The sequence below is a fragment of the Arvicanthis niloticus genome, chromosome 3, assembly GCF_011762505.2.
Source record: "Arvicanthis niloticus isolate mArvNil1 chromosome 3, mArvNil1.pat.X, whole genome shotgun sequence".
NCBI classification, from domain to species: Eukaryota; Metazoa; Chordata; class Mammalia; order Rodentia; family Muridae; genus Arvicanthis; species Arvicanthis niloticus.
The window spans coordinates 76,218,937-76,228,585 of record NC_047660.1 but is presented as its reverse complement, the minus strand read 5'-3'; the positions used below and the strand labels follow the sequence as shown (position 1 = coordinate 76,228,585).

The 9,649-nt window shown below is 37.6% G+C and overlaps 1 long non-coding RNA gene across 1 annotated transcript in view; it reads left to right on the top strand.

Annotated features, from left to right (window-relative positions):
• The first annotated feature begins 3,800 nt into the window (after positions 1-3,800).
• The window catches only part of LOC143441599 (uncharacterized), a 74,252-nt gene continuing 68,403 nt past the window's right edge, over positions 3,801-9,649 (top strand). The window contains exon 1 of the long non-coding RNA XR_013109160.1: positions 3,801-3,956. This is a non-coding gene — a long non-coding RNA (uncharacterized LOC143441599). The remainder of the gene's footprint in view (positions 3,957-9,649) is intronic.

Here is a 9,649-nt window from a genome sequence, read left to right as displayed (position 1 = left end):
ATGGTACAATACTAGAGTCTCTGTACTCAGGAAGCATAGCAATCAGACGGTGAGTTCTAGGCCACCATGAGCTCAGCAGTGCAGGCCTGCACTCCTTATCTGAGTATTGAATTTCCACCTCTTCAGACCTAGGCCTCAATGGTTGCTGAGCTGTTTGAATGCACTCATTGCTCATGATCGTGGGTTTTCAAAGGCCCATTCACCTGAGTCTGTGGTATACAGTAATTCATAATTCTGTAATCTGCTCTGTGATGATGGTGTAGGAGAAGAGGACAGTTTATATGATAACAAGTTCTAAATTAACCAGTAGGTAGTAGAGTGTTTCTAGAAAAACAAAGAACACAGTATGCAAATTTTCTACTAATTTACATGTATTGCTCAAACTTAACAGTAGCCACAGGGATTGTTTAGAACTTAGTCTAAGAATCTCCCCTCCCCTAGGAAAAAAGAATTCACTACTGAAAATGTTTAAAATTATTCTCAAATCATGGAGACAAACAACTTTAATTCCAACATTAATGAGGCAGAGTCAGGTGTCAAGTTTGAAACTATCTTGTTCTATATAGCAAATTCTAGGTTAACATGGGCTACATATCAGATCTCTAAACAAAACAACAACAAAATAACTGCAGGGAGACTCTCCTATATTTTGTGTAGAAATATCATCTGCCAATATAAAAGCCTATGGACAATGAGCAAAAGCAAGATTAGAATGTGGGGCATCCAGTAGAGACAGAGGAACTCTTGGAAAAAGTCAGGAATGGGAAATTTGCCCCAGACTCTGAAAAAGTCAGACACATAAAACTGAGGAGAGGTAACTAAACATGTAGAAGACATAAAGAAATGTATTAATTTGAGTTATGAGCTAGTCAGAAAATAAGCCCAAGCTTATGGCCTAAACATGTATTCATAATAATTCAGTCTCAGAATCATTATTTCTGGGAACAAAGAGACCAGATGAAAAAACTTCACAGTTACAAATGGCACCAATGTGGGGCATAGAGTTCAAGTTTAGAAAAGTCCCAGCGAAGAGTCTGTGCAACTACATATAACTTTTACTTGATTCTATTGTTATTATTAATTTCTTTGCAATATAGCTCCTTATGACCTATATATGGCTGGTCCTCCTATCTTCCTATATTTAAGACACCATTGTGTGAGAGCTCATGCATCTTTCTGTCATTATCTTCAGGATTGTGCTTGGTAATAGTTTGATGGACACCTGTTTCTTTTAGGTGCTGTATCCTACTTGTAAAAAGAGGGAATACTTCAATGATTTCTCTCTGAATCCCAAATTCTCAATGTACAATAAACTCTCAATCATTGATTAGAAAGAAAAGGATATTTCAATAAATGTATTCATGTAAAAAGTGACTAACATCTCCATATAAGTACTCCTGGCTAAAGTTGAAAACAAACCCAACTTTAATACTGTTGCATCTCTCAAGTAATCTCAGCCGGAATCTGGATAGACTTGTCATTAGGCAGATGAGATGGTACCAACCAGAGAGCTGAGCCCCTACTTCTCTTCAGTGAGCTGTGAATGGTGGAAGGAACTCAGACTTGGTGTTAGAAAAGTCTGGATTCACACTATGAATCTTCTACTTATTGCGAACACTCGAAATGATTAGAAACCCGCTCTCAGTCTCAGTGCACTCAATGTTAAGACTGGACCTCTTCTCTGTACCACACAAACTTCTGGTAATATAAACATGAGATGACTCTGTTGTGGTTTCATGGCACAGAGTCTGGCCATATCAGGGACTTGGTCATTTGGTTTCCATCTCATTCTGTTCTTTTTCTGTATGCTAAAACTCCATCTTCATCTCTACCACATTATAAAACCCAAAGGGCATCTTTAGTGTAGCGTGACATTTCCTTTAACATAGGAAACATTTATTACAACTCAGTTGTGGCCATTGTAAACATTTCTCATTCCCTACAAGTAGACGTGATCCTGGAACTTCAGGGCCTTGATACTGCAGGACTATCCAAGAGAGCCTGGTGGGTGGCTGACAGAGCAACTGGAGAGCAGTTTTTTAAATCCCTGCTGGAGCTCTACATAACACCAGTTGGGGAACCACAGAGTCCAACAACAACAATTAGGCAGCATCATTTTCTCTTCTTTCAGTAGATACTTAATTGGCATCTGTTAATCAACTTGACCAGATTCCAGTAATCACAACTTATTTTCCAATTTGACAGAACATGCTCAGAGGAAAAGAATAAGAGAGCACACAGGGGGATAGATGTAGCAACGGATAATCAACATTTTTAATTGAATTCGAGGTTTGAGCTTAAGCCTCTCATTGCAGTGTCTATATTGAATCTATCATTAGCAGAATAATTCTATTTTCTTTTTCTCATTACTTTAAATTGGCCAGCAAAAGAAAAGTAGGATCCCAGACAAGCATGCTTATTGGGGAAAATAACTGAACTGATTGAAGTGATAGTTTAATCCTGTGCTGTCTAATAGAATCTTTTACAATGTAGAAAATGTCCTGTTCTACATGATACAGTGACTGCTAGTAACTTGATCATTGGAAGTGTGGCTGGCACAACAGAAGAACTATAATAATTTTAATTTAATTTATTATAAATTAATTTCAGTAGGAACATGTGGCTAGAACCATGAGGAGCAATGCAGACATGAAGCCACAGTAAGAGTCTTGTTTACTAAATGTTTTCAGAATTTTCATGTTGAGCCTGCATTGTTGGAAGGGCAGCCTGGCTCCATGTTACAAATATCTGTGTGTTCCTGTCCAGCTAGAGCTTTGCCAGGTTGTCTGTAAGTTGCTTCCAGTGAACCCTAGCTCTGGCTTCCTGATATCTACCTTGCAATCTGTCCTTTCTCATTTATAAAGGTAGTTGACTTATTTTATTCTTAACTGCATTGCACCAGTTTCCCTTTTGGTTTCTTTACCACTTTCCTGGTAGTCATATGTCCTTTCCTATATAAAACTAAAGTGGTTTTTGTACATAACACTTTGAAGTCAGTGCGTTAGACACAGCTAAGTAAAGAATCACTGAACTGAAAAACATGTCTGTGGAAATTTTCCAAACTGAAAGTACAAAAATAAAAGCAAAACAGATGAGAATCCAGAAGTGTTGAATAACTAGAAAAGTTATAAGTATATGCATTCCCAAAACTTCTGAGAATGCCACATGGGATACATACCACAAAGCCTAGACCTGAGTATATTGTATCCAAATTTATCCAAATTGTAGATACCAAAAGACAAAAGAACACACTTAAAAGGAGCCATAAATTAAGGAACACATGCTACATATAAAGGACAATTACTGGGCCCTTATCTTTAGAAGTCATACAAGAATAAAAAAAAAGTGAAGGAATTATTTAAATTTTTGAAAAATAAAGATGCATCATCCTAAGATGCTGAATCCTGCAAAATTATCCTCCAAAGGAGAAAGAGAAATAAAAACTTCCACAGACAAACAGAGATTGGGAGAAGCTCTCCTTTAGAAAGCCTTCCTTGAAAGACATGTTTTAAAATGTAATGCTATAAATCAGAAACTCAAACATACACTTAAGAAAGGATGGACACTGGGAAAGAAAGAAATAAGGGGAATTTAAATAGTTAAATGATTTGAATAGGAGATATCCACAACAGGCTCATGTGTCGTATGCTTGGTTCCCAGCTTGTGAAATCCTTTTGGAAGATTTGAGAAACTGTAGGACATCGAGATTAGCTGGAGAAAGTAGGTCATTGGGAACAAGAATTTAAAGTAATACCCTGTCTTCCCTGCCTTCCAATTCCTGTCCTTCACAAGGCTTTGAAATAGGAAGTTTCTCTACCATATGCTCTCACTCCCATGATGATCTGCTCATGGATATGAAGCCAAGCAGCTGCTAACTGAGCACTCTGAAGCCATAGGTCTAATGCCTCTAACCTCCTTTAAACTGTTCTCACTGTCTGCTTTCACAGATACCCAAGGTAACTCAATGTTTCTTTCTTATTATTCTTAATAGATCTAATGTATTATAGTTTGTTCATAAATAATAACTGAATCAAAGTATCCATTAGTCATTGGTTGTGAATAAGTGAAATGAATGGCCACAAAGTTAGATCTTAGAAATTATAAGACCATCTGCAAGGAGTCTTTACTAACTGCAAAGTGCTGTAGTGTTATTTAATAGCATAGAACACTATAATGAGGCAATGTTATTATATTAATTGTAAGTGTATGATCAAACCTAATGGAGCTACAATTTTTTATATTTATTTTATATGCAATTTTACTAATTCTTAGAACATTTTATACAATGTATCTTGATCATATCCACATTTTTAAAAATTTCTCTATGCTATTCACTGTTGTGGTTTGTTGGAATTGTAGGTGGATAAGACTAATTGCTTTTCTCCTTCAGGAGCTTGCATGGCTCCTTCTAAAACTTCTAAAACTTCACTGAGAAATAGTCCTCAGTAAAGTAACTCCCAGGCTAGAAACTGATTGATTTATCTGCCTTGGTCCCAAAATGTGTGGTCTCTTGAGCAATTGGACATTACTTCCTTTTTCTGAAAGGTACCAAGGGCAATTGCAGTAGCCTATATTTTTTTGTGCATCCTTATACTCCCCGATCAACAATTCAAAAGGAGATAAGGAGGTATCCTATGCCCGGCACTGGAATATTTTTGTGACCCCAAGTTGGTGTAACTTTAGTGTTTTATAATGGGTTTTGTTACTTTAGAATGATGAACCATCCTTGAATTCTTAGGATACATATGACTTGGTTATAGTATATAATTCTATTTATTCAATTGTTAGATTTAGTTGGCTAATATTCCATTGAAGCCTTTTACAGTTATATTGATGAGAGATACTGTATATAGTTTTATGTTCTTGTATTTATTTGGCTTTTGAATTAGAGTAAATTTGACTCATACAGTTCCTTGTCCTCTAATTTTCTGAACAATTTTTTAAAATAATTAAGAAAGCATCTTCATTAAACATCTTATGTATTCACCAGTAAAGCTGTCTGTGCCTGGTGTTTTCTGTTTTAACAGGTGACTTATTACCAGCCAATTTCTATAATAGGCATGGGTCTAACAAGATTATATAGTTTTACTTGTATGATTTTCAATGAATTGGTCCATTTCATCTAAGCTACTTAATTGTTAATTGTAAGCCATAGAATTGTTAGTAATGTTGTATTGTTAGCCTTTTAATGTTCATGGGATCAGTAGTGAAGACTGTTCCTTCATTTCTGACATTAGCAGTTGGGATCTTCCTTTTTGGCCTTGGTCAGGTCTGGTTAATGGATTATTCTATTGATTTTTCAAAGGATACATCTTTTGATCATTGATTTTTTTCTCTACTGATTTTAAGTTTTTAATTTCATTGATTTCTGTTATAACCTTTAATTTTTGAATTCTTACTTTGAATTTAATTTGTTCGTTTTATCATTTCCTAAGGTACAAGCTTTGGCTAGTGGATTTAGTCTTTGTTCTCCTAACATATGCATTTGTAAGGTCAAGGAAGAGTTCTTCCACCAGACATGACCCTGTGCCTCATCTCATCCTTCTGTTATGCCATTCACTGTATGAATAAGTATATTAAACACATGAGAAAGCCAGTGGCATTTAGAAGGAGTCAAAGACAAGAGTAACTCATCACATGGCATGAAACACTTTCCACTGGTATCTTTTTTGATCAGCACTACACACAAAGACTATGGAGACTGTCACTCCAGTTTCCTGAAATTAATTCACAGCATACCCACATGTACTCTATAGTCCTGAAGTTACTGTAGTAGGGTAGGTAAGAAGAAAGCATTGGAATCAAGTGACATGAGTTTGTCTCTCATCCTATAAGTTACTTGCTGAGTGATTATTGACATTGTACCTTGGCTTTTTCATTTATACAATGTGGGTAAATTACATTATATGGAGATGTAAAGATTCAGTTTAGCAAATTCATATAAGAAGTCTATAATGTTGCCTGGAGGACCACACCACTGACCTTTTGTCCAAATGGCATGAGCAGCCATGATCTGTTTATATTTCCATTGAGGCTGTGACCTGACAGCTTTGCCAAACCATCATCTTACATTCTTTTCATACGACAAGCTTGATGTAGACAGCTAGGGAAATACTCTTCAGGAATTTGAAATATTATATTTTGATTGCCATTCTTCAAGTCACCTTGAAATGAACATTACCAAAGTCTGTGCCCTTCAAAGGTACACAAAACAGTTACAAATGGCTCTAGTAACCCAACTCTCTTTGTGTTCCAGCATACTTACATACTTTGACACTCTGCTACAGTTCACATGATCAAACAGGAATCCTAGTCTTTTTTAAATACCTCTATATGTGTGGCCTGAATTTTTCCTCTTAAGAAAGATTTTAAAGACAGCGATCCTACCATGTCACCCTCTGAAGCATAAGATTTGTCTCTCACTGATTGCAGTATTCTCTGCATCAGAAAATACAACAGAAATGCAAATTTGTGGCTTCTTAGGCCAAGATGGGGCACCTCTGTGTCACATATAGATAGTAAATATCCAAAACCATGTAACACGACAGTAGTGCTCCTTGGCAGGACTGCCTAGAGGGAACAAGTTCCAGGGAAATATGAGAACTAAAGAAAGGGAAGAGGAAGCCAGCACAGCAGAAACTAGTTCATTCTTAGTTCTCCCTGGAATAGTTCTTCACAGAATGGCCAAGTCCCAGGCAAAGTAGAACTAAAGAAGCAAGACTAGGGGATATTAACAAAGCAATGCTGTCATCATAGAGAAAGAGAATACTTACCATTTGTTTTCTGGCCCATGTGGCTGGTTGCCTTTAAAAGGATGTCCACATCCCAAGGATTGGATCCAGGGTTCAGAGCTAGTAAATCTGTACCAGACATGCACCCCACCCCCAAGAGACTGTCAAAAAGAATTAGAGTCTCTTTGAGTCGGAAAAAGACACTTCTCCTGGTGGCAGGCACTTATCTTGCTCAATGCCATGTCAATGTGGCCACACACCATAGAGTCTCTCATTGACAGTGGAGAAGCATTATCCCACCCAGGGAGACACTACTCAGTACCCCATGTGAGTCAGAGGAGGTCAGACTCATATGGATACCATTTGTGGAAAGTTTATATGAAAACTAGGAAATTTGACTTAGTAGACTGGCGGAAATAAAAATTCAAACAAACAAAAACATTTTCAAAACCAACTCAGAGGGGAAGAATAACAGTACAAAAGCTTTATCATTGCCTCTAAGATGTCTCTTGGCAACGTCATCATCATTTTCTCAAACTGCATTCCTTGGAACACTAGCGTTGAGTGGGATAGTGTTGGAAAACTGTATGGGCTGAGAATCAGCCCAGAACAATCAGTGTTGAACACTCCCTGTTAGAAAATGACACATGGGGACTTCGAAAGTTTTCAAAAAAAATACAAAAACTGTTCATTTTAGTCTATTCCAGATTTCTTCAAATTTATGTATCTAAGCATTTTATTTGGAATGTTTTACAACTGATTCCAGTCTATTGAGTGGTAATAGTGATGACTTCCTTGCTATACCATGCCCTGCTCATCAGTGCCCACAGCCAGACAACTCACAGTTCCAAACATCTGCCCCTTCTGATTAGCTAAGCAAAGAGATGTTGTGGATAAGAAAGTGGTTTCAGAGAGGCTTGTAATGTTTATGTGAATACGTTCCATGTACCAGATTGCTAAAACACTCAGAAGAGAGCCAGTCCTGTTAAGCAACACTGAATGAATTAAATGGATGTATTCCCCTACAAAAGCTCCCAAATTTTAGCTTCCCTGAAAAAAAAGTAATAGAGAGTAAACCAGGGTTGATAAGAACTATCATTTGACTGAAGGAGGAATTATACTTTACAAGTTGAATAAAACAGCTTGCTTAGTTCATCAATTTGACAAATATCCCTCAACATTTATATTGAAGGTTCTTTCTATGAGAAGTGATAATCTTATTCAGATGAACTATATCTAAACAGCCTTGAGTGATGCTGAGGAGGTACCTGAATTAGTACAGTATTTAGATGCAAGCATGAGGATCTGAGTTCAGCTCCTTAGCTCCTCTGTAAAAGGCTGGGGGCTGCAGTGTGTGTCTGCAACCTCAGCGTGGGGAAGCAGAAACAAGGAGATCTCTGGAGCTCACAGGCCACCCAGTAGCCCAATTGATGAGTACCAGGTACCAGAGAAAGACTGTCTCAAAATTAAGGTAAAAGAACAACTGAGAAGATACCCAATGACATAATGTTGACCTCTGGTCTTACACATATGCACACTCACAAGATCACATAGACACACAAGTGAAGTTGTGGCATATTGCATTTTATAAAAATAAAGATGGCTATTCTGGTCTAACATACTCTTCCAGGAAATTTTTCTCTCCCTTCCTATGGAATTGGCAGTTGTTTTCATTTCCTTTTTAAAATCCTGCCTTTCCTTTTCTTTCTGAATGGTGCTCAAAGCAGGGCCACCCTGAGTAACCCTGAGTTATGTTTGGTGAGCTCACTGTATTCACAAATCCACTCAAGTGCAAGTGAATATTTATGGAGTGTTTAATTTGATTTAAGCAGAGTTCTAAGTGCTCTACATGAATTAACTCATTAAATGGCTTATAACTGCTGTGAGGTGGATACCATTAATATCTCCATTTTCAAGAAAAGGAAAATAAAGATGTAGAGGTATGTGTTTTTTTTGTTTTTTGTTTTTTGTTTTTTTTTCTGACCACAATCTGCTTAGCTTACAAAGATCAGAGCTGGGGTTGGGACTATAACACTGCAGCTCCAAAAGCAGTGTGCTTGATACTGTCTTCCAGTTAGTACCATGATTCTACCAATTTAGTGGGTATGGGGCATCTGCAAATGAGTAAATGGGTATCTCTCTATGAAAACCATTCTTCACCGGACAGTGGTGGTAAACATCTTTAATTCCAGCACAGAGGCAGGCAGATTTCTGAGTTCAAGGCCAGCCTGGTCTACAGAGTGAGTTCCAGGGCAGCCAGGACTACACAGAGAAACCCTGTCTGAAAAAAAGAAAGAAAGAAAAAAAAGAAAGAAAGAGAGAGGGGGGGAGGGAGGGAGGGAGGGAGGGAGGGAGGGAGGGAGAGAGAGAGAGAGAGAGAGAGTCATTCTTACTCATGAAAGGGAATAGGATGTAATCAAGTAATTGCAATTCAATATGTCTATTCATTTAAAAAGAACAGAGTATATAAAACATTGTGAGAGCTTAGGATGGGAAATGGCAGTCCTTGCCTAAGGTGAAAAATATACCAAAGCATCAAAGAGTAGTGGTAGTATGCTGGTCTGTAAAATTAAAACAGAGTGTTTTGCCCTGGAGAAGAGGGAGAGATGAAAACTATTCAGGGCAGTGTATTTAAGAAAGGTGGCGCCATTTTCTGAATAATACGGGGATGTACTCATTTCTTTTAAACACATACTTATAATATGTAGTAGACATACTTACAGAGGTTGAGACCCATCAAGTTGGTCTACCCTCTTGAGCCCACATGCTTTTGGCATCTTAGAGAGATTTTAGCTGGGAAATCAAACAGCTTTCTCTGTGTGCTTTCAGCCAGGCCAGAATGCCCTCTTTCTACATCCAGGAGTGTGGGCTCTGATGGTTTCCATATTTCCCTAGATTCCCCAAAGAAGATAAGTGAT